At 40.3% G+C, this 25,930-nt stretch overlaps 1 long non-coding RNA gene across 2 annotated transcripts in view; it reads left to right on the top strand.

Annotated features, from left to right (window-relative positions):
• The window catches only part of LOC133225695 (uncharacterized), a 71,836-nt gene extending 46,347 nt beyond the window's left edge, over positions 1-25,489 (top strand). For both annotated transcript variants that reach the window (XR_009729239.1, XR_009729240.1), the window contains exon 3: positions 24,309-25,489. This is a non-coding gene — a long non-coding RNA (uncharacterized LOC133225695). The remainder of the gene's footprint in view (positions 1-24,308) is intronic.
• Positions 25,490-25,930: the final 441 nt, after the last annotated feature.

The raw sequence follows: 25,930 nt of genomic DNA, 5'->3' as shown, positions 1-25,930 counted from the left end.
ATATGTGTTGTGGCGGTACCAAAAAGGGGCTTGAGTATTATGTAAATTCACGTGTCCACAGTACCTCTTTCAAAAGGGCTATCACTCTCTACTTCAACCTACTTTCTGTTAGACAAAGAGGTCTCAGCCTCTCTCCTGAGATCACACATAAAGCCAAGAGTTAACCACACATCCACATAGCCATGCTGCTACACTGCTTCTACAGTGCCACTCTGACAACCATCCTAAGTGTGTCTGCAAGCTCTCTGTTCCCATCTAGTCCTCTGTCAGTGCTGCTCTTTAACTGAAATCATCTTTCTATCTTGGTTTTTATTTTTTTGGTCCTGCGTTATATTTGTAAAATACAAAAAAAATGTTGCCTGTACATTGTCTTGCCAAACCATCAAACCATGCTAACTTACCTTCTGTGTAAATTTTTTAGTACTTCTGATCTGTTGAGAAGTCTTCTTATACTCCATTTTCAACTGAATGTAAGTCATGATATCTACATAAGTGGCTGTAGCTGTGCTCAATATAATTAACTGTACTCTTTTCTCTGCACACTGCAAAAAGATGCTTTAATGAAATTTATGCTGCCCTTAGCCCCATCACATGATCCCTGCAGATACTTTCAAATGAAATGACATGAAAGTGATGAAATTTATCATCTCTCTGCTTGAAAACACTGTTACTGGTGTTATCTTTTCCATTCACTGTGTGCTTGGGAACCTCAACTCCTGCAACCAAAATTCAGGTTCATTTAACCATTGCCACTTGAAAACTGATATCTAGTTCACACTTACTGTCTAGGGTAAGGCTCTAAGTGGTGTTAGGCAATTCAACTCACTGATCTTAAAGTGGAAAGACTTTTATCTTGACATAATGGTTTTCCCTCTTTTGACTACAGAAGAAACAAAAGGGGTTGACTTGACTAGAGGCCATAACTTTGGGATGATTATGTGAGATGAGTCCCACTCCAGGTCTGGATAATACTTAAGTATTAGAGATGAGATGATGCAGAAAGGTTTGGAGGAAGAGAGAGCACTGAATGTTGCCAGTTCCATTTATAAGAAAGAGGAGGCATACCTAAAGGAACTGCACACTGTTAACAAAAAATTGTTTTCTGTGCTAACAAGGGTGGGGAGCAACAAGACTCCTGAAAATACCAGTGGAGAGTTGAACAGAGAAATACAAGAGTTATTATTAGTTGTTCAAAGTTGTTTATCAAGATTTTAAAAATTAAATAATATGGAGATTTATAGCAAAGATTGTAATTCTGGCCTAAAGAAGGAGAAAACGTTAGTCTTCTTTCAATGTTAAAACACCGTTCAAAGTTCATGATGTACCAAAACTTCCTAACCTTATCAGGACAACCTCAAAGAAAATGAGAGTGGGTGTCACCAGACAAAAAGAAATAAACAGGGACTAACATAACTGAGATTCAGCATGTGAAAAGATACTAGGCAGACAGTCAAAATTACAAGAACAAATACACAAGAGGGCAGAACTCTTACTGCCAACAATTACAGTGGTATTACATGTCACTTGTGTTCTCACATATGCTAATATTAAGCAAGTACAGCTCATTTGATCTTTCTGGAACTAGTCCTGATTTTCAGTGATGTGAAAGCAGGATCATCCCACATGTGCCTCTTGCTTTTATTTCTCCTCATAACTAAGAGCTGAGGAAAGTGGAAACCTCTTGTGACTGTTGATATTATACCGTACAGAAGGTGGGGCTGAGAAGTAAGAGTTGAATACCTTTGTATATATTCCTCTGTTACACAAGAAATTATTTTTGAATGCAATCAAAACATTGACCATGGATCCTACTGCACTTAACAGTGGTGATAAGAGTTCTCTGCAAGCCATATGAGAAAAATAATGAAATACTAGTGAAAGTTCAAAGCCAGGCCTTTTGCTTCTGAGGGGAAAGTCCAACAGATTCTTCAGATCTTAGTTTTCTCTGGTTATGAATTTGATGAGTTAATGTTATTCAAGGTATTTTAAAACAATTTAATTGATTAAATTGTGCATTTTCAAATGCCAATTGTTTTCTTATGTGAAATAATAAAAGAGTATTAGAATGATAGTTACCGAGTGTAGAGATTATTTTTTACTTTCTTTGTGTGTTTGTTTCAGTGCTGATTGATAGGCCAGGTCTACACCTGGCTTCTACAGTCGTTGCCATAGCTGCTACAACTGCAGCTATGCAATGGAGAAATATCTTAAGAAATGGCAACAGCTTAATATTTAACACAAAGAAATGTTTATACTTGAAGGTCTTTCTAAGAAAAGCAGGAGCAGTACCACCTTCCCAGTCTTAGCAAGCATTCCCAGTTGCGGTGTATGATAGATATGGAGAAAAAGTGTCAGCAGTCCAGAGAGCTTGTTTTTCTTTCTTCTGAGAACTAGAGCAAAAGACCAACTGAGCTATTGCTGGTATCCTGAACCATTATTTTTCTCTGAGTCTCATTAAAACAAAAGAAAGCAAAACAAAAAACCCTGCCTTTGTCTCAGGTCATTCCAGAACATTTGCACTCCCCTGTTATGTATCCAGGCAGGAAATGTTTTTCTTCTTTCAAAATGAGCAATGCAAGGGTATTGTGGAGAATGCATGTAGGGCAATATGCTATCAGCACACTCCAGTTGTTTATCATGGCCATTTTCAGCCCAAATGGGGACACTAAGTTCTCTTGGATTCTCACTGCGCTGGCAAAGTCATCTGTGTCTGACAACAAAAACAACAACCACTTCCTGGTGAGTTTCAGAGGATTGCTTTTCTCAGCCTTATCTCACAGTTTCATTCCACTACTGAAAAGTAATGCAGAGTTTTACAGCAGACTTGCCACTTTACTGTACAGTTCTGCCTTCTCACAGGCTTTACTTCTCTCTGGAGGAGCTAATAAGGAGGACATACTCTTCTTTGCCCTATGAATGGATGTGGCCCAAGGCTAAGGTCACTTCAAAACAGTGGACCCTTAACTGCTCTTGTGGCTAGGGGCCTTTTCTATAAAAACGCATTGTTTTGCTGGAGGCAGCAGACTGGGTAGGGTGATGGCATGCCAGAGATGCACAGGAATGTGAAGCTACTTCATAAGCACAATTTCCAATCTCAGCATGTCTCTCCACAGCAATGTTATGTTATGAAATTAACACATGTTTTATGTGGAAAGGTTACATTCGGAAGGGCCAGCCGCGGTGCCACTTAGGTGAGAAGGGTTTCCCTCTTGGGTCATGAAGTCAAGAGCACAGCAAGGCAATGCCTCCTTTTTGCACATAGAAAAAGGAGAGAACTGCCAGCTGTGAAAAGTCATCACACTTCATCAGTCTTTCTTCTAGAGAAAGCAATTTTCTGGGTATTCAAGGCTCAGTGGTGTTGGCTGCTTAGTTATTTCATTCCCAGCTTCTGAGAGTTCTTCTCTATGCATATTTTGTGTATGTCCATAACAACTAGCACCTTTAATTGCACCCTCCACATAAAGCAAAGCTCATTTTTGAACTGTGGGTGCCAGAGGGAAGTGGAGACTACAGAGTTTGTTTTCTTTCTAAAACATAGATTTTCTTTTTAGCTTTAGCAACTACCTCCCACTTCCTTTCCAGATATGTGTTTGATGCTTGGTAATGATCATTCTGGTGACATTACTGATGGGAGGAAAAAGTCGGGAGGATGGTCAGGGTGATAGCCGTAAATTTAGGAAATCTAAAGTAAAATCTGTCACAGACTTCCTGTGTTATCTTGCACAAATCGTTGAGTAACAGAGCCACAACAGGCTGCATTTGCCTTCCACTGCAGTTTCACATCTGCCATATGTAAAGCATAGAATTTCTATCACATAAGTTTATATAAACTCAGGTTGTGGGGTTTCTAGATATTTGATGTATTAGGGGCCACATTACTTTTTAAACTAATCCTTCTGAAAGGGATCATAAAGATACATGGCAAGAGGTCTTGCTTTTAATTATTTGTTTATTCTCATCATGAGGAAACTCAGTCTAAGCACAAGAATTCATGATGTGGAACTACAGAGGAGGATTTCTTCTTTAGGAACAGAGGAGCAGCTCCTTGGAACTTTGTAGAGAGAAACTGCTCCTCTTTCCTTAGGTTTTACAGAAAAATAAGTGTAAGAGAATGGTTGAAATAATAAATTCTCACAAATTAATGTTTCCTGTTGTGTAATCAAGACTTTATTGTTTCTCAGGAAGCAGAGAGCTGCAGCCTCTTAAAAATAAACCTAAAAAATCAAGCCACAAGTTAGCACAGACCAACACAGTAACTGTTAACACTTAGTCGCCATTTCTTGACATGACACTGGAAGTGTAGTTCTTGCCACAACAGATTCCCCAGTTATAGTTTACTGATCATTTTTGTTTCCTCTGTGGGATTTAAAGTCCATTGATATGAGGTGCAACTTAGAAATACAGGAGAATAAGAAACAGTTAATTTCATTTGAATAATTCTTTTACATTCTTCTTGTCTAGTACCCATCCAAATCTATCAGCAAACTGGTAAATGTAAGTCGCCATCCTGAGCTCACATAGGCAGAAATGGAAATTATTACCTCTAGTCAGACAATGGGCTTTAGCAAATAACAAAACATACCCAAGCACTGTGGTCATGGGTCTTTTTGAATGAACCAGCATAAGGATCAGTTTGCAGTTACCTGATGTAAGTGCATGGTTGTTGTGGGGAAATAGTCCTTGTGATCCAGGGGCTGAACCTAAGTGCTAAAGCCACCAGCACATCGTGTGAGTAGCAGAGCAGAACCGGCTCAGAGTTTCCCACAGCTTGCCCCAAACTCAGCCACAACTACTGACAGGAGAGGTCATATTTCAACAGGACAAGTTATTCTTCAGTTTTTTAATGAAAAATAATTAATGTTAAAGTTCTAGAGCAGTGCAAACATAAACTCTTCTGCAGCGGTAACAAGTTCAGGGTGAGCTGTTTCCTACACACCAATGTCACTTGCAAAGTTTTTAGTGAGCTGCTGCAATGAGAAAGCTTATGAGAACAGAGTTACTTTAATTAATGGTTTTCTTCTCAAACCTTAATGTTGTTAACTTTAAGAAGTCATTAGAATGCTGGCATGAACAGGAAACAATGCGTATGGGTTTTAATGAATGCAAATGGGGGGAGGAACCCCTATTCATCTTCTAAGAAACAGAAGGGATTAATCTAAAATGACATAATTATTCCAATCAGGCCTTCTCCAGTGAGAGACAATAAAAATAAGATCCTGTGATTATTTCTATATTTCTGAATAAAAATGTTGAAGCTATTATCTAAGAAATATTTCAGTGACAGTTTGAAACAAATGTCTCCAATACACTTTTAATGTAGATTTTAAAGGTTCATTATTCTTGTCTAATTACATGCCAGTTGATCATTAAAAACAGCTTTGGTAAGGCTTAAGAAGCGTGCGTCCTTTACATGAATATTAATCCTCAATAAACATGCTTTTAACAATCAGTTGGCTTACCCTATATGCATAGCAGTGAATTAAAGCCACAGAATGTTGGTAAGATGCTTACTTTAAAGTATCATCATTTCCCTGCTTATTCTGTACTTCTCTAATTAAATGGAAAAAAGGTTATTACATAGACATAAGACACTTTTCTAATTTGGCTTTTGCCAGATCTCTTCTTTGCAGAAGTTAATTTCTGACAGATTGTCCCAGTTTAATATTGAAAATGCATAAATAACATGTCAGAAATAAAGTTTCCCAGAAACAAAAAGTTCACTTCTGATTCATGTGGAGAACCATTGCATATAAATAGAGATGTATTTTCTGAAAGACATAGTTCTGCCCTGACCCTAGTGACCATTCAGGCTTAAAGGGTTCAGAATGGTCTCTCCAAAGACTGGAGGCAGATAACAATTTGTCTAGTGTCCTGTTACAAAGAAAATTTCATAGTGTAGATTCGGTCAAAGATTTACAAACATCTGAAGCTCTTAAAATTAGTTGTATATATATATATAAAAAAAGTCTCACTCCAGATTCTCTTAAACTTTGAAGACAAAAGCGGGTTAAAAATCCTGATCTCAATTTTGTAGCTCAGTTGATCTCCTTCATTACCTGAGGCATGGGTGAAAAGTGCTTTCAAGTAGAAACCCTCTAAAATCAGGTGATGGCACATTAACGTTAGAAAAAACTTGCTATTCTACCTTACTTTGATTTTGGGTTCTTGCCTTTATTTCAACATAAAATTCAAATGAGATTTGATAACATAAAGAATGAAGCAGATACAAAGCAGACAGCAATCCTCCCCTCATTCCAGAGAAAGGCCACAAAGATGATCAGAGGGCTGGAGTACCTCTCCTGTAAAGACAAGCTGCAAGAGCTGGGCTTGCTCAGCCTGGAGAAGAAGGCTTAGGGGAGACCTTAGAGTAGCCTTCCAGTACCTAAAGGGGCTATCAAGAAAGCTGGAGAGGGACGTTTTACAAGGGCATATAGGGATAGGACAAAGGGGAAATGGATTTAAACTGAAAGAAGGTAGAATTAGGTTAGATGTTAGGAAGAAATCCTTCACTGTGAGGGTGGTGAGGCAGTGGCACAGGTTGCCCAGAGAAGCTGTGGCTGCCTCATCCCTGGCAGTGTTCAAGGCTATACTGGATGGCGCTTTGAGCAGCCTGGTCTAGTGGAAGGTGTCCCTGCCCATCCCTGCTCATGGCAGGGGGGTTGGAACTAGGTGATCTTTAAGGTCCCTTCCAACCCAAACCATTCTATGGTTCTATGATTCTAATTCCAGCCATTTTGTGAGAAGGAGGATGTTGAGTTCTTCCTCTCATTCTGATACCTATGTGTCACCCATGCAATGATGGTTATTTTTGTCTCAATTCTTCATATATTTTCTGAAATTGTGAAATATATGTGTTGAGCTATATATTCAGCTATACTATTCTGTGCCATCTGTGCATTTTCCGTATGGAATTAATTATTTTTGTTTTCAGATCTTTTGCTAACACAAGATCTACAAATATCTTTGTGTGTTTGGCCCCTTATCCCTGTGGGAGGAAAATGCCACATCCTTCTGCATGCTGTTTGTTCTGTTGAAGACTTGTATGGAGGCATGTGAGTTGCCCCAACACTATTTGGTTTAATCAAACTAACTATATTGCCTGTGAAACCTGATAGCATATGATGCAAAAATGCTTAATGGGTGACTCCAGAGCAAAGCCTTCAGAGAGTCACTGATTATTATAGAGATATTGTAGAACTTGAAGCTTTTGCAAGGCCAGGGATTGGAACCCTGGCTTTATTTAGTGAAGTGATGCTACCAGGTCAGAATCTGATCAAGTGAGATGAAGGGCCCTTACTTCCAGCAAACCCCTGGGTGTTTGTCTCTAAATAACATTTTGTCTTTTCTGGGGGAAGGCACAATTCACAGCTGAATGATCTGCAGGAGGTGGGATTAGACAAAAAAATATCTTTTCCCTAGTCTATTTGGAGCGATCTGTGGTTATAATGCTGATCAAGCAAACGACATAATAATGTTTGCCTATAGGTACGCAGTTTGCTTGTTAGTTTTATTACAAAGGATCACAGGCTTAGCCAGCAGTAAGCTATCTTGCTCTGTCTTTCTCTTCCTTTTCCTCCCAGAATAGCTCAGGCCTGAAATTCACCAAGCCATGGTTACTTCACAGGGCTTTTTGCTATCCATGCCCCTGGGCGAAAGATCAGGTGCACCACTCAGGTTGAGAATAAACCCCTGGGCAAAATGCTACAATGGTCAGGTTGCTGACCCACTTTGTCAGGTGCATGTTTTCTCTGAGGATGTCCCTGCTGCAGAGAACATCTGGGCTCCCTGGGTGGGATAGGTTCACAGCTGCTCATAGGAAGTGGAGGAAAAGACCTTTCTTGTAAGCAAGTTTTCCTATTAGTCCCAAATCTGAGACTTATCTTTTATTTTCTGGTGGAAGCTTAGACTGGGTGCCCCTTGGCTTCTTGAAAATGGACATTTGGTTATGAACAGGGCTCTTGGGATGATATGAATGGCTGGTGGTTAGTACAAGGAAATGCCAGGCACATGGCCTGTTTGATAGGGGGTCTTCAAGCTAGACATGGTAGCTGTATTTCAAGAAAATGCCTAATAGCCTGAAGGCTTTCTAATAGCATTAGAAGTTTTATGTTCTGGAGTAAAGTAATCAAATCTCATGCTTCGGGGCACATGCTGATCTCTGCAGGAACCAGGAAGGCATTTCCCCCCATGAAAGCATTATGCAGTTGTCTGGGTGGTTTCCATCTTTTCCCAGAGCGATGGTAAATGGAGGCTGCTGGAGACAGGATGCTAAAATGCATGGAGTGACACTTACATATCTGTGTCCCCCTGTAGCTTTTTAAGGATAAAGGTTTTGAATCCTATAAAAGTGAATGCATTATGACAGGAAAGCTCCAGTAAAATGCCTTCAAAGTGAAACCCTGGGCCAGCTTTCAGCCTCTATTAGGTAGGTGCAGCGCGCATTGAATTCACTCCCAGAACAGAGAACAATACTTGGCAACTGCTTCTAGTGAGAAAAAATGATTAATGCCTTGTGTCAAGTGCTTGTAAAATGATGTGGCACTTGTATACAGTGTCTTTTCTTAGGTAGGATGCTAGTGACTGCATCAAAGCAAAGAAGTGTGTTCACAGCGTCAAGTATTTGCTCTGTCATGCCAGCCAGCTTTGCTGTATGCCCATCTGATAAAATCTGTGACCTGTTTTGGCTGCCTTCCTCTCCTCTTCTACTTTTAATTGTCTCTGTGGCTCCTTCTCTTCCTTGTTTTGTTTTTCTTTTCATTCTCTTCTGTCCAGCTGAAGGAAATAAGTTGTCAGCTGTTACTGGAAGTTTTACTTTGATCTGGATAACAAAATATTTTAATCCAGCACAGAATATGATGCTGCCACTTTGTAATTACCAAAGTGATTTTTTTTTTTTTTTCTCATGGGAACATTCCTGTACTTGTATACATGTACTTAACAATAGCATGGACAAAAGCAAATTGATCCAGCAAGGCAACTTTTGCTATCGGTTCAAGCCAAGAACTTGCTTTTAAAGTTCTTGCTCTTTTCTTCTTGCAACATAATGTTTATTTTTCTCATGATATCACAGTCAAAGTCCTTTTTGACCCTATAGCCAGTATACTGCAGATACCCCATATTTGCTGTCATTATTTTTCACAGCCTTGTAAAAGTTGTGATAGTGCAGCCAAGGAAGAGTTTTTACCTGCTGCATCTCAAACACTGGGGTCTAGAAAAGGAATTGGCTTCTCATCAAAACTACTTGAGTTTTTCAAAATGAAAGCTAGTTGTCTACCTGGGAAAAGATGACAAAGTAAAGAAACTAATCTGTCATTTCTTTTTTATTTACTAATTAACAGGGGAAAAAACCCTCCCTTCTGTCTTCTGCAAAATATGGAAGTAGTAAATGAGTAGGTGTAAATATAATGCAGAACATAATTGTTACCTTTGTCATTCTAAATGTAAACAGCAGAATAAGGCAAAACAGTTCACAGAAAGTACTACTCCCAAAGAAAAGCCTGCAGATTTCAGTCTTGGTATTATCCTTTCTCCTTGAACACAGAACACTGCTGCATGTTGGGATCTACCGAGACATGCTGGAGCACACAGGCTTTCAAAACTCTGCACCTTTGAGGAGAAGCTGGAAAAGGAGTGTGATAGCATGTTTCACATGATGGTCCCTTTTTCCTGTTTCTCCAAACAGGATCCTCCAAAGGGGTCCAAGGGTGATTTGATTCTGCTTTCCACATCCTTGTGAAGTTGTTTGACTTCTAAAATATCATGATATCTTTGTTCTTCCTGAGGGTTTGATGCAAATGGCAAACTTGAGAAGAAGTTTGAAAGAGATGAGGACTATGGATTGAAATAAGTGATTTGGGGACTGGAGAGTGATTGACCTGAAATAGGAAAAGACTGAAGGTGTGACTTGTGATGCAAAAGAACAAAAATAGAAGGGACAGAGTTTTCAACAGCCTTGGAGTAAAGACAAGAATTATTACCCTCATGCAGGAGAAAAAGTATGATCAGAACTTTCTGTTAGTGGTTTTGTGTTTGGTGAACTAGAATGCTGAAACACTGAAAAGAAGAGAAAGCAGAGACTATGACAAGCACATCTACAGATACACAGAACACAGCTGCAAACGGCTTCAAGAGGATGTTTTAACTGGTTCACTGCTGCAGCAGATCGCCATGCACTCGGTGACAGAGAGTAAAAAGGCTCTGTGATTGTCTGCCAGTCAGTCAGGCACAGGTTTCTTGGGCAGAGTGAGAGGGGATGCACAGCCTGCAGATCTGTTGGCGGGTTTGAAGGTAAGATCAGATATCTGGGCAGGGAGAGGAGTATGCAGAAAGGTGAGAAGTATGCAACATGTGAGAAGGTGAGTCTGCTCCACCTAGAGTGGTTAAAGAGCCAGCTTTGTTGCCATTGCAACATCACTTACAAAACACGAACCCAATCCCTAATGAGCTTAACATTAAAAATAAGAGAAAGCCTTTCTTGCCTCAGAGTGCTTGTTATGTGCTCAGAATGTGCTGTTCTTTTTCCAAAAGCTTTTCATCTTAAAGTGAGTTTTCGCCAACTGGTCTGAGACAGAGCTCTGTGAAACAGCATGGCAAAAGAACAAGACTGCGTGCCATTCAACTTTAATAAGTCATGGGAGAAGATATTGTTTAGCCTTGCAGAGTTTATACTCTCAGATTTATAACTGTAAGTAATTAAAAGGAAGAAAGCCATCTTGTGCCTGCCTATGCTACAGCTCTTACAGGGCCCAGTGTCCTGCATCTGGCATGGTTCAAGGGTTTGTGTCCTTTTTGAAACAGAAGGGACTAATTGGGTTGGCTGCTCCTTGCTAGCTGTTCAGGTGGCTCTGTAGGAAGTGGGGAGAGTTCATGGGGTCTCCAGGCTGGTTAGGGAAAAAAAGGAGCACTGCTTAACTTTTCTTGCAAAGCAGATTTTTTGGTCTGTTGCCATCAGAGTGACTCCAGTATTTTGGACTCCTGTGCAAAGCTTTTGATCCCCAAAAATGGTGGAATGAGTGCACACAGGGAGCTACAGCAGAGCTGAGGTCCCACTGCCTTTGGGAGGCAGGTGTGACCAGTGGCTGGGAGCAGGCTGGGGAGGTCTGCAAAGGTGGTAGATGTCCCTAAGAGTCTGAGCTGCCTTGTAAAATGCATCAGGCAGGATCCTGGAGCCCTAGTCATCATAGGCACCAAGGGCAAAAGGAGGGGTGGGGCATAGATTTGGGAGGCTGAGTCTAGGCACCTTAAAACCCGCAAGGCTTCTGTGCAGTGCTCTCTAAGAGGTTTACAGCAGTCTGTGCATGGCTGGAAAGAGAAAGCAAAAGGCAGAATTTTAATGTCCAGCAGAAAAGATGGTAGAGGAGCAGGGGCTCGTATTCCAGGCCATAGGAATGGGGTATCCTTTTGTCATGAAAAATATATACAGATACAGGACTTTGAATAGACATTAAAGAAACCAAACTTATAGCACTTCAGGTTATGAATGAGCTTTTAAACTGAAGAGCATTAAAAGAAGCTGATGGGTATGAAAGAGTTCATCTATTCTGGATTCTGTATCCAAATAGGAAACAGATCAGAGGATCAATAGCCACATAAGAAATGGAAAATTGTCATTTGGAGTGCCAGGAACCAAATGAGCAGTATGAATGCTTCCAGAGGATTACAAGGAGTTTAATAAAGAAGTTGTGAAAACTGGAGTACATAGCTCTTCATGAAAATATTGACAGTGGGTATGCTGGGGGCTTGGTGGAAGAAAGATCAGCACAGTATCATCATCATCATGGCTTGACTTCGCAAACGAAGATTTGGGAAGGGCTTTTACCCACACTTACTACAAGCGTGCTGATGACTAAGAAGGCCAATGTGGGATAGGCAAATCCGGCTACAAAAAGCACAGCAGAAGGTCTCCTTGGGTGGAACAGGTGGGACACGATTCTTCCTGCGTTGTCTTTTCTCCTCGAGACTAGTTCTTCGTGAGCACTCAAAGGAGTCAGCGGCATTATGTATGGCGTGCCTCCAAGTCTCCCGATTGGAGGCCAAGGTGGACCACTGATGGTAGTCAATATGGCCAAGGCTAAGGTATTGTTTCAGGGAGTCCTTATATCTCTTCTTTGGGCACCTCTCTTGTGGCTACCGGTGGCAAGGTCACCATAAAACACGATCCTGGGGAGGCGGTGATCCTTCATTCTAGAGACGTGCCCTGCCCAGTGCAGCTGCAATTTCAGCAATATGGCCTCGATACTGGTGACCCCTGCCTGTTCGAGGACAGTGACATTAGACACATAGTCAGTCCAATGGATATTTAGAATTGTACGGAGGCAGCGCTGATGAAAGCGTTCCAGGAGTCGCAGGTGATGACGGTAGATGACCCATGATTCAGACCCATATAAAAGAGTAGACAATACAATGGCTCTGTAGACACTGACCTTTGTACTTTTCTTCAGGTGTTTATTATACCAGACTTTTATGGAGTTTTCCGAAGGCTCTATATGCCTTTGCTATTCTGTTGTCTATCTCTTTGTCGATCGTGGCATCCGAGGAAATGATGCTTCCCAGATAGCTGAACTGCTGAACTGTCTTAAGGTCTGACTCGCCGATGGTAATATGGGGATGGTGATGATCTTCAGCACAGTATATGGTGGTACAAAATATACCTGAAAACATAGTAAGCTCTTCTGGCACTGCTGTCATATTAGAGGTCAATGAGAACCTAATATAAAGGTAGATTGACAAATTCACTGCCACAATGCATAACACCAAATTTGTACAGGCTGAAATTCCTGTAAATTCCGCAAATTCCTGTAAAAAGGCCTAAATATGTAGAGAAATAAACCACCAGGTCCCTATCTGCTGCTGTCTAATGAAGTAAGCAACAATGAGGGTGATGGAACTGCAGTGCAGGTTAAAAGTTAAGGAAATTTAAATATAGTAGGGAACAGCATTACACTCTTGCTTGCTGTCTGCTGCTCTCATACTGTCATATGAAAAATGGTGTATCTGAACTAGAAAGAGTTCAGAGAAGAACAACAGGGGTGGCTGGAGATACAGAACACCTTCTGCATTAAGTAAACTAAGATTTTTCAGTCTGGGAAAGAGATTACTCAGACTGATGTATAGTGGAGGTCTATAAATTCATGAGTAACACAGAAAAAGTAAGTAGTCATGGTTGTGATTTAAATAACTCTTCCAGCAGTAAAACTACGGGACACCAAATAATGATAGTAAGAGCCAGATTCAGGGTGAAAAAAGAAAAGGCTATTAACACAGTTGTAGTAGTACAAGCTGACCTAAGTTCAAAGGGAAACTGGATGAATTCAGGGAAATTTGTTGGGAATTTCTAAACACACTGAAGTCCTATCTGCTTCAGGATGCCACTGAGATGGAAATATTCAGAGGCTGTGACAGAATAATGGGGAAACATCATGGACACTTGATTTATTCTTAGGACACTTCCCTTTGCATTTGCTTGAAGACACTACCAGAGATTATGTATACGGTCCTGTGGTCTGATCCACTGTAAGCTGTTATTTTATTGAGTGAGAGTAGTTTTTAATCCAGGTCAGTGGTGGCCAGAGTTCTCCCAAACTGGGCCTGACATGTGTGCACCCTGATGGGGCTTAGGTCTGGGTTCAGTTTTATCAAAGCATAGAATAAATCTTTGGAGGTAAATGAAATTTCATGCTCACTGCCTTCCCCATGACGCAGCGGTTTCCTTCTCTCAGTGATAGTGCAGCTCTCTCTGCAGTAATCCATCCTGTGACACAGGGCAGGAATGCAACTGCTTCAGGAGGGGCAAAACTCACCCTTGCCATTTCAGTGCAGAGTTTACAGGGGAACCCCACAAAGAGGTGCCCTGGCACACCTGGGAGGGCAGCTGTCCTCAGTACCCATGGTAACGCTAACCAGCTGAAAGTAGGAAAGGAGAGGGGAAAGTCTTCTCTGAGGGAAAGAATAACTGCACCCTCCAGTGCGTTGATAAAGTTGTGGCATTGTGCTCTGATCATAGCAACAATGTAATCTGGACTAAAAAGTGCACCTTTGTTTTATAGGGCTTTTGTTACATCCGCAGTATTTCATTCATCTTGGGCAGAAAACAGAAAATCCAAACCAGTTGAGTTGCCTCAGCTGAGGGCATGGCAAAGGCATGAAGAGGTATTGGTTGTTTTTGTTGCCTGACAAAATATAACATGGACCTACTTTCCATGAAACAAGGGAGCCACTTAGCCACTGAGGGTAATGGCTATCTATGTACATGGGTCTGATTCTTAGAGATGGTCCTTGCAGGAGGTTTTTAAGAATCTTAATCACAACATAAACACTAAGGAAACAACCAGGAAGCAATAGGAACTTAAAATAATTTCTGCTTTGTGTAGCCTAAATTTCAATCATACTCCTCACAGAAGAGCAAACTGATGATCAAACAGAACAGAAGGTGCTGATGAGGGGTATTGTCATGTATAACTCAATCGCTATATCCACTGCATGGTGATTCAGGCTTTGTTCAAAGGTTTGTACTGTCTTTGTCACCCACTGTTTGAGCTCTCCATATAGTTACACACACGTGTAGCTATAATCACCAGGTCTACTCAAGTAGGCATGAATATTCACTGCCAGGTTTTTTATCTTAAGGAAATACAAGTTAATGTGAAAGTATGTCATCTGAGAAGGGGTTTTTTGGACATTCTTACTGGAAAAGCGAGGTGCAGCACACACTACACATTTTTATCCAGAATTTACTTATTTCAGATACAAATACAAATGGACCCTGAACGTTCAAGAGCTGTTCCATAGCCGAACATATGTGCTAAAGCACAGTGATAAAAATCCTGACAAAAGTGCCAGGTGTCTAGAGCAGTTTAATAAATAAATACAGCAGACCAAGCCTGCCTGACTGCTGATGCACAGTCCTGCCAGCTGGCTTGTGAGGTTTGGGCACAGCAAAGCACTTGGGCTCAGAGCCACAGACCTTGAACTGCTGGTATCAAAGCAGAGGATGATTTGTTTTTGTGAAGTCCTGGATGTGGACATTTGCACATTCGTTTAGCGAGTGGTAAGTACTACCCCTGCAGAGGCATGCTTATTTCCTTTGGCAAATTTGGGACCATTGAGACAAAACACAGGCCTACATTAAAAATGGAGAATGCAGCACCAAAAGAAAAAAAACACCTGTCAGGAGTTCACAAGGAGAAAAAGTTTCAACCAAAAAAGGAAGAGCAGGTAGTATCATCATCATGACATGAAAAAAAACCTATTGGGTGTCAGCTATTCTTCTTCAGGAAAGAAATAAAATAAATGATAGCATGAAGGGAAGCATTAACACATAAAATGAAGACCCCTACAGTTAATGTGGTGGAGACTTTCTTATTAGGATATACATTGTTGAACCACTAGACAGCTACTCTCCTGGCTGAGATCAGTGGAAGTTTAGTTATAGTCTTTTCCAGGGGGGGTAAAAAAAGGGCTAAGCAGTACCATCAGTGACCTTTGTCAGAGATGATCTACCACCAGCAAGAGTTTGTGGTTTTGGCTGCTATATCTTTCCCCAAGCACCTCTGCCAGCTCTGTCTCTATTCTCTGGGGAGGACAGGACTGAATATGAGCGGATACACAACAACAATCAGAACAAAGTGAATACTTATGCCTCCTTCATGTACGTTAAAAGCTGTTCACACTCTTACTTCTTGTTCAAAGTATTTCAGAAAGCTTCATTACTGCCTTCCTACAGAGGATCCCAGCTCCTTAACCACACTAATATGTTACATCATAAATAACTTTGCTGAAGGTAATGGAACCTTTAACACTCTGCATGTATAATTCAAACCAGTTTACTGGCAGGAATAGACCGTCTATTTTAATAAACTCTTTCAGCCTGCAAAACAGAGGACTTGCATGCAAAACCTCTGCTGAGAATGATCCTGTGAATGTTCAGACCGCAGGCAGTGTGCAGGAATTGTTTGGGGGTGCTGCCTGGCAAGAATTTAAAGGGTGCCTGGGAGCTCTCTGATAGGGAACTATGCAGGCAATTGCATTCCAGTGCTTGTGACTGTTCCTGGGTATTGTTTAACTTACCAGCATAGGCACAGGCTCATTGTCTAAAGTGGTGAACTGCAGAAAGTTTCTCAAATCCAGGATCTGGATATATGTCCACTGGCCTCCCAACCATGTTCTGAAGTGAGAGAAAGGCAATCTCATGCCTCGACTGTTCTGAGAAGGAGACTTGGGTAAATAAGTGAGAAGTGTGACTATCCAGACTAACCAGAGCACTCTGGCACACATCTCATCATTGGTCCACACCCACTCTAATATGATAAGGCATTTCCTCATTTTATGAGTGCCCTAGAATATGAACCTACATAATAATGTTTGTGACAACAGGACTCTATGCATCTATTTTTTTCTCTCCCTTTTCTATGGAAAATGGCTATGTTTGCCCTTTAATTCCTTCCAGAGCATTATCTGGGCATGAGCTCTTCTGTAATTAAACCAAACTATTTTAGCTCACAGGAATAACTGAGGGCATTTTAGCTGAGGGGTATGATGTATATGATCCCTATGGAAGCCTGGAAAGACTTTATCAGCACATCAGAATAATTTCACAGCTTAAGCAGAGAGGCCTAGAATAAGCTCCACAGTATTCATAAAGCACTGTGTATTACTTAGATGTTTGCTGTATTATTTGCATTGCAGTTGCTTAAAAATACCATGTATGAACACAAAGAAAATTGTATTTCCAATTCCACATTGGGCAAACACGAGAGTTATGTCTTGACACCGGCAACATGCCTGCTGCTCAGGCTGAGAGCTGTGGAGTACATCAGAACTACCCAAATGATGGTAAGCAGAGCTTCATCTTCTTCTGTTGCATTCATGATGTGTTTCACACTGCTAGAGACTTCAATAGTGTTAAGAGAGGTCAGAAAGGGTTTTGAATCTCAGAACATCTGTCCGTCAAGACCCACTTCTGGGGTCATGACCCCACTTCCAATTATACTGCCAAGCTTGTGCATAAAAGTAAGGTTGTGACCCTCGTTTAGGAACTAGTGGCTTAAAATAAGCTCTGGGAAGAAGGAATAAAAAACATTTACAAAGCAGTGTATACTTGGAATGCATGTCAAGTGTAGGGTACTTTCCAAAGAGACAAGACTACGGTGAGGTCATGCAAACATGCAATGCATTGTGTTTCTGTTTAGGTCATTCTTTTTCTCCATAAAAGGGGAAGAGCTAACCATTCTCAAGATAGAATCATAGCAGCTGAACAGATTTTACACTATTACGTGATTTAGATCCCTGTCCTGCATTTGAATTGTCAAAGTGCAAAAGTTAAACATCTAGAAGTAAATAGCAAAATCTTCCATTGGAAACTCGGAGTTCATCTGTTGTAATAAGGATGGAGTGTATGCTAAGCAGCTGAGGATATTAGCAGTCATAGGATGTCTATGAAACACAGGCAGGATGAGTCCTGAAAGAAGGCAGACATCATCCTAACATTTGTCAGATATGATGTTTCTAGCATAGCCTGGAGATGAGTCTGAATCTGCATATTTTACCTCTGGCACCTGATACGTTTTCTCCAGCAAGGTGACTTTAAACAAAAGGTGTGCAGAAAGGATGACTGAAATGGCCAGGGAATGAGAGTTGTATCTTGCAAGGGAGAGACTTAAGAAGGACTAGCTTGTATAGCCTAGCACAGTGAAAGAAGGTGCAGGATTACACTCCCTAAGTACATTGATGGGTGAAGGAAGACAGGGGAAGGAGCTATGTGAGCTTAAAGGTTGTGTTGCACAGAAAAAAAAAAAAAAAAGATTTTTTTTTTAATATGACTGTGAATCACCCTGGGTTAGAAACTGAAAGAACTAGCAGTACTGCAAGGGGTATGATGAGTCTGGGGCAAGGAACCTAACTGCTTTTAAGACATAGCTTGCTGAAGGGGATTATATAGGAAGATGTACACAATTACCAGGAAATGGGGAACAACAATATGGACATCAAGTTGGTGACATTCTTAGTTCCCAGGGGCAAGAAGACTATGATTATCTTTCTGCCAGTAGTGTACACTGTGTATGGTATATTGCTCAAAGGCCTCCCTAGCCTGACACTGGAACACTTACAGAAAACTAAGGTGGAGTTAAGTCTGCTGCTATATAGCAAATTTGTCTGTAATAAAGAAGGTTGTTTTTCAGATATAAAGCCAACATTTTGTGTTGCTCAGTGTCATATTATCACTCATAATTGTACATGATTCATCTCACTCTATGTTGTTTGCAACTCTCAAATGTAGGTAGTCATTTATAATACCATTCTTACAGTGTTAAGCAGTGTCTTCCTGTCCTGTTTACTCGTTTCATTTTATGTGAAACAAATGTTATTTTTCTTAGCTCTTAACTATTTTAATTCCCTATATTCTTATCATGAACAATTAAGTTGTTTTTACTGAAAAGTTTATGTAGATTTCCAAGTAAATGCTTATTTATTTTTCTCCCACTATGATTAAGATGGAAACTTGATCGGGTTTACAAAAGGGATTCAATGGTGACAAACACTGCAGACTACCTTGTGCAACTTACTGACTTTTGAAAACAGGTTTACTCCACAAAAAGGAAGGACAATTCATATTCCAATTCTAATTCATATTCAAATTCTTTGTAGGGCATGCAGGCTTGTCATTCATGCAGTGAAATTAGGAAACAAAGAGCAGGCAACATTCTTAACCCCTTGACAATTCACAATGAAGTTCAGGTCCTGATTTAGTCTGATCACTGGGACTCCAGTCCATCAGTCCATCAGCCCATCAGCTTTTACTTTTTTTTTATTATTTTTTCCCCTTTTTTCCCCTAATGAATTCAATAAAGGAGGCTTTTCCAGAAATATTAATAGACCTCTGATGTCTATGCCTGTCATCTTTGTTATCTCTTTCCTTTGCCTTGTATATCTTAGTACCCTTAGAAGGTACGAAGATATATATATAAAGGGCATGGTTGATCAGAGGCCAACAACAGATGTATGTGGAGACATTCAGGTATATTAAAGAGACTGTTCTGGCAGATCCTAATGAACAGAAAACTATATAGCATGTTCATACCAGCATGTTGTGCTGGCAAAGAGGATTAAATCTCTGCTTAGCGTTCTAAGCACATAGAAGTCAGTGAGAACACCTACAGTGACAACACCTACAAGAAGTGGGTCAGCTTACCCCCTCCCGCCTTTTAGAGCAAAGTCATTTAGGAACCCAGGAACATCCCCATTCCCTTTGGCTAGTTCTCTTGCCTTTTTGGCCTTTTTTCTCCCCAGGTGCAGGGGAGGATGAGAACTTGCTGAGTTGGTTTTGAGAATTTAAAAATGTGAAGAAAGGGAAATTAGACCCAGGCTGTGGTTTAAGTTGAAGTGGGGATCAAAGACCAGCACTTTCAAGAATAAAGGATGTGTATACATCTTGGGAGCAGCTCTCTAAGTTTGATGTAAGTCAGTCTGCTAGTGTAATTCTACCATACATAGCCCAGATTCCTGTCTGCAGTTACATTTATTTTAGAAAAGGTCTCTGTTGGTATTTAAAAGAAAATCAAAGCAAAACTTTCTCATTCTAGAACAGTTATTAGTAAAATCAGGATGAGAATTTTGCTTCTGAAAAACAAAGGTCTGCTAGCTGCCACACTAACACTAAGCTACTTCATCCCTTGTTTCTCTCTGAACTCTCAAGGGAACCAACCCATTTTTTTACTTACTACCACAAAGCAGCATGTGAAAGGAAAGGGATTGTAGAATGGGAGTGAGTTTGAGAGGTACTAGGTGACCTCTGATTGCAACAACAAGTGAGAATGAAGTGCCAATGGACGGCACTAATCATACTGAGGTTAATTCACTGTCTCATGGCTCCTACCAGAAGTAGGAGATCGTCTGCTACATGCAACTTCAGGTGTATGGGGAAGAACAGTTCCTGTTGCTGTCTATCTTATTTGTATGTGGAACAGTTATCTGTGATTGAGGTATCCATTTTCCCTTAGCATCCCTTTCCTCTGAGATTGTGATAAATTTGAAACCAGAGCAATCTTTTGCAGTTACTGTTAAGATACAGAAAGGATTCTGGGGGATTACTGAAAGAAAATAGGTCTCCAACATTACTTTTCTTCTTTATATGCTGTCTGAAGGAGATAGATTGCTATAGCAAGGCATACAGGAAGCACTGAAAACCACGGTGTAATCTAGACAATACTATACTAACAGTCTTTTTAATAAGTTTTATAGAACCCAGGCAATGGTGAGTATTACTTTGTCCTGGACAGTCCACTTGTAGCAAAAAAGTTATTGCAGTAAGTTTCCTTCTGGAATGCTTTCTCTTGTGGGTGGGTTCCTGCCAAACTTCCCTGAAGACAGGGACTGACCTGTATATTCTAAAAGTTTATAATCTCTTTAAAGTCTTTCAAATACTTTGGCATTTGCATTGCTGAAACAAGCTGAGAAATATCACCCTAAAAATAGGTCTTTCTTTTGGCACTGTACATGATTTAGGCAAGACATTCCTAAAGCTTAAAATAATGAGCATTCAAAACAAAAAAAGTCTCCTAAAGAATCAAACTGCAAAACTGAATAGGTTGATCATTATTTTTTTTCTTATTAATCTTTACTCCTTTTAAGGCCAAATCCAAACCACATTTTTGTTTATACACAATGGTTGTTTTCATTTCAAGTCCTAAGATCTTGGGTGATAATTATTCAGTGAACAGAATTTCTACCTGGGAAATCTGAATAAAGCATAATCAATTTGCGTTAGGTGTTTACTGTATGGAGGACCCAAAGGATAAGCATCTCCAAGGAAATAATATACTAATTAATTTGCCCTCATCTGCTTGAAAGTAAAAATCCCTTGCCTTTGTATTGGTTATGGCTGCAGCTGAACTGGCAAGAGTTCAACTTTGTTGGAAGTATGTGTTGAAACATTAAGCGCTTCCTACCACACAGGCAGAATGAATGTTCAATTTTTTGACGAAAATGTTTTTGCCTGAGTATTCTGTTATCCTGTTATCTGTTATTCTGTTATCTGTTTGACTGAGTATTCTGTTATCCTTCATGTCACAACATCAATTCTGTTAAGATGTGCTTGTGATACACATGTGCTATGCACTTGTTTTATAAGTTATGAACTGTGAACTCTCCAGAAAGAGCTGAGTTGATCTATCAGCTGAACAAGCCTGAGAATAAAACAGAGGGCCAAAATCTACAAAAGGATTTAAGACTGTAACTCCTTTCCAGGCAGCAATGCTCACTGTGAAATAAATAGATGGATAGGAACCTAAATACCTATGTGGATCTTGGCCTGTGTCTTGTTGATCTGTGTCCAGTGCCTTGTCTTCATAGCTTCTATTTCTCTAATCACCTTTATGTTTTCTCAAGTCCTGACTTACAGCTATTTCAAGATTCACCTTGTGATACAAGAACAAATGAAGATAATTTCTGGGCTCTGGTTACTGAGATCCCACATTGCTAATGTCATGTTTAACACACCTTGCAGTTTATATTGGGCGGTCTGTCAGTACTCTGGCTTTGAAGGTGCCCTTGGACTGGTCCTTATGTGAACTTGGCTGCCTGTCAGCAGCATGACTGCACAGTTTTGGTAAGCTTGGAAAGTTCCTTTAAAGGCTTGCAAAAGGGAAAGGCCTCATTTCAGCACATTTTTACTGGTGACATAATCTCCTTTTAATATTTTTGCATATAAAGCATCATGTCATTTACCAGGTCAAGAAACTCACTCCCAAAGAATGTATGCCTCTGACTCTAGGAGAGAGGCTTTAAAAAAAGATAAATATTGTTTCCGTTCAGCTTTCCCGGGTGTCTCATTCTTTAGCTGATACACATTCTTTCCCCGTGAGCAAGAACACGATAAGGCACTAGTGTCTATCTATAACTGCCAGGGAGAGATACTTGCTTAGTGATGCAGTACTCAGCAGAGGAAAGAAGGAGAAAAAACAGCCCAGTCCATAAATACTTGCCCTGAGTTCTGCTGTTGGTTGCTCCTCTGTGTTGGCATCCTTACTCTTCTTTGGAGGGCACCATGTGTGAGTTGGCCTTTGAGAGCAAAATAAAACAACGTGTTCAGGACTGAGCACAATGAGTCACCAGGAAACCATGTGTGCTTTCATCTCCTTGTAGTTTTTGTGTTTGATTTTTGTTTCTCTGAGAATAACTATTTATATAGTACTTAAAGGCCCTGGTCCAAACTGAAGCTTGCATTGCTAGGCTGTGTGCAAACACATGATGAGAGACAGGCTCTGCCCTTAAAACTCAGTGGTCAAAGTGACCCTGACAAGTAAAAGACAGGTCGGAATATGATGTGACTTTCCAAAAATTATGCCACAGATCAATCACTTGCCAGAGAGAAGAATCATTTACTTTTCACTTTTCCCCTCCAAGTAGTTTAGAATTAAGTAGAAGGTAAAACAAACCTCAACAGGTCAGAATTCAACTTCAGTGAATCACTCTGGTCATCACTTGCTACTCCTTGGTTCATTGCCTTGTGTTGGATGAGAGAAAGAGGGAACTTGGATCTGTTTTGTACAGATGTCCTCACCACAGTGGTATGAAGTTGGTCACTTTCCAGCTGTGCTGATTTTGTGACTCTACTTTTTTACATTCAGTAGAAATGTCCCACATCAACATATATGGCATCAAGTGAGAGGTAGCTTCCATACAGAACAGCTTTCCTTTTGGCATGTTGTTCAGCTGTGACTGTGTAAGAGCTGACAAGGAATGCATTTTTGCCAGCTTGGTAATCCAGAGTGCCTGTTTTCTAACCTGGCAAGGAATAGATGGGTAATTTTATTCTTTTTCTAAGAGGTGGGAAAAGCTGAAAATTAGAAAAGGAATATTAGAAACAGGCAGCACAGATTTACCAAGCTTCCAATGAATGCTGACATTTTTCTGTCCACGAGGTCTGTATCTATAGTGTTTCACTAGTGAGTGAAAAAAAAAACAAGCCACACAGGCTGACTTCTTGAATGTCATTTCATGACATGTCTGGTGTGATGGTATCTTTTACATAAAAGATTTGAACAGTATGATTTGAATAAAACCTATCACATTCTAAAAACGTTAGAGTTCTACTGGAATCACTTTAGAATGTATTGCCTGTATCAGTGCCTGATTTCCTTTTCAAAGATTTTGGTAGGATGCTCTAAGTCCCTATAAACTTAGTCAAACTGTACTCTTTTCCCTAAGACATTTTTTTCATGGACTTTATTTAGGAAAAGCCAATCTCTGCTTGCACCTGTAAAAATTCCAATTAGAAAATGTGAGAAAAGTACTGCCACATTTGTTTAATTTGTTAATTATTTTGCAACATTTTTTATTATAGTCATGAAAACTAAGCTGAGTTATGAATTATACTGCTCTGGAGATTTAAGCATGAGACTGACAAAAGAGAAACTTCCTGAATGCCTGAATCAATTGCGATGTAAAAGTGAGCTATAAACACCTTGCCTAGTACTTTTACAAATAATACATTTTTGAGGTAATGTCTGCATTGTGCCTAGGAGCAATAGTCATAGACTACCAACACAACATGGGAATATGGTTGGCAAGATCAAAAGTGGGTGACTTTCCCACAAATTTATGGTCTCTCTGAAAGAAGATGACAGATGGATACCAGCAGAAGACTGGTTATAGGTATGTTCAGTGATCTACCATTTGGTAGCTTAACTTTTGCCATGATTTTCCCAGGCATCTTGTCAAAACAAATATTTCAACAGGGATTTGAACCAGTAAAATGGCTTTGCTTTTTGGACCATATTTTAAAATCCAGTTGTGTTAAGTTACACGAATGCAAAAGGTCAAAGTCGACTATCACTGTAATTGAAAAAGTAGGAGAGTTAATAACTAGCTAGTGAGGAGCCTGAAGTTTTTCTTTCACGTGACAGAGTAAGGAAACAGAGATAAAGTTGCAAGGAAAAAAGGTGACAGTAAGACAGATTAGAAAAACAGTTGTTGTAGTAACTTTCTGAATGGCTAAGAAAAGGGTAACCCCATATTAATAAAAGTATAGTAACAAGATGGGTATAAAATGTGGCATGGCTGGGTAGTGCATCCATCTGATAGCTGAGCAGTTTTTCACATCCTTTTCCAGGAGAAGTGAGAGAGGCTTAGCACTGAGCAACTGCCCTGTGGGACAAGTGTGCCATGCAACTGGACCTTGAAAAGTGGGGGCTTCTTTAGCTGTGAAAAGCATCCTCTAACTTACTCACTATAAACCAAACCTACTGTTGAATTGCTCTGGATAGAAAACATAGGGAAAATATTAATTTGTGCTCTGTTTTCCCTTACTACAGGGGATGAGTGTCCAGGAAAGCAAGTGATGACATGGGTGTGTGGGACTGATGGCAGAGCTCTGCCCACAGCGTCTGAAGTGGCCAAAGACTACTCCAGCTTGCGGGAATTCTCCAGCAGTGAATCCTTTTGTCTGGCATACGTTCACTTTGTTTAATGCAAGATTGATGAAACAAACCAGACAATTTGGCCTTCAGATGCTATAATTGTGAACAAACTGTCCAGAACAAAGATATTTTCATGACACAAACCTCACAATCCTCTCTGACTTTTGATTTTCCTTTCCCCATGTTGAATCCATTAATTTAGATATTTTGAACCGTGATTTAAGGAAGGCCTTAACTCTGTGGGTACTGACTTCTACCAGTTCGTACAATCACTCCATGGGTGGGATTTTAGAAAATACTCTGAGGTGGCCTGCAGGAGAATCCCATTTTCCTTGTCTAATTCAGTGGGTACAGGGTGGAATTTTCTTTTCGACACTCTCTTACATTGATGAAGCAGTCCAGGCTGTAACAGATAACTGATGTCACTGCAGTTTAGAAAGTACGCATTTAAATGAAACTGTAATACAGCCTTCTTACAGATTGTAAAACTGGACAGCCTGCAACCATCTGGCACTCCACCTCTGAAAGAACATCAGTAGAGACAATGGTGTTCTTTCTGTAAGAGTGCCACCATTTAGATGCAGCCATCACAGAAAACCCCTTCTTAAGTCAAGCTTTATTCAACTTTCAAAGCACATGTGAAAAATAAATGTTATTTCCAGTGCAAGCCAAATATTCATAACTATTACATCCTTAAATCACACTTTATGCCTGCTTGTATCAGTACAAGCAGTAAGAAAAACTGTGCATCTCAGCCTCAGCCCCAGCAAGATTAAATATACTGCAAACAAGATTAAACACGTTGTATACCTCAGGGAGAAAAAGAAGTGTGGAGAGGTGGAAATCAATGCACAGCGGAGTTTCATGCTGATTAAATTTCCGCTGAACTGGCTTTGATGGTCCAGGTGAGGACCTGTACTTTAGGTATCAAAACTACTTCTTTCTAGTGACAACTTGAAGTCAACTCCACTAATAGGCGCTTCCAGTCTAAAAAACCTTGAAGGCAGTTTTTCTGCTCACGGGAAGCAAAACTGCTAATTTCATAAAATCTTAACCACATTAGGAAATAATTAGAAATTCATGTCATGAAGACAGACTTGTCCTGTAGTGACTCACAGTAGTAATATGGAAGGAGGTGAGACAATGTGTTGGGTTATATAAGCATTTGGGTTTTCATTTATGACCTTAGTGCTAATGCAGGTCTTCATAGGCAGAACCATCCAGAGAGACACTGAACAGTCACACCCCAGGACCTGCAAGTTCAGCTCAGATTCTGACCTTGGATGAACTGAGGAACCTGATGGTCTTCTCTTAACTGCCCCTTGGGGTGACATAACTGGCAATAAGAGGTTTCTGTTCAGCAAGAGTTTCCTTTCCAGCTTTCTAAAGGTGTTTCAGTTCATGCTGACATGTGATAGAACTGGCTGGGAAACCTTACATGGGGATTGCGTTTAGATCTTTTGGTACTCAGTAAAAAGTCCAGCATGTGCCTAGTCTAAAATACATGTTTAACCATT

This window comes from Neopsephotus bourkii, unplaced genomic scaffold (genome assembly GCF_033783945.1).
Source record: "Neopsephotus bourkii isolate Nb327-2 ecotype Australia unplaced genomic scaffold, CSIRO-AGI_Nbou_v1 NB_1765, whole genome shotgun sequence".
Classification (NCBI taxonomy): domain Eukaryota; kingdom Metazoa; phylum Chordata; class Aves; order Psittaciformes; family Psittacidae; genus Neopsephotus; species Neopsephotus bourkii.
This window is presented reverse-complemented; position numbering and strand designations above follow the sequence as displayed.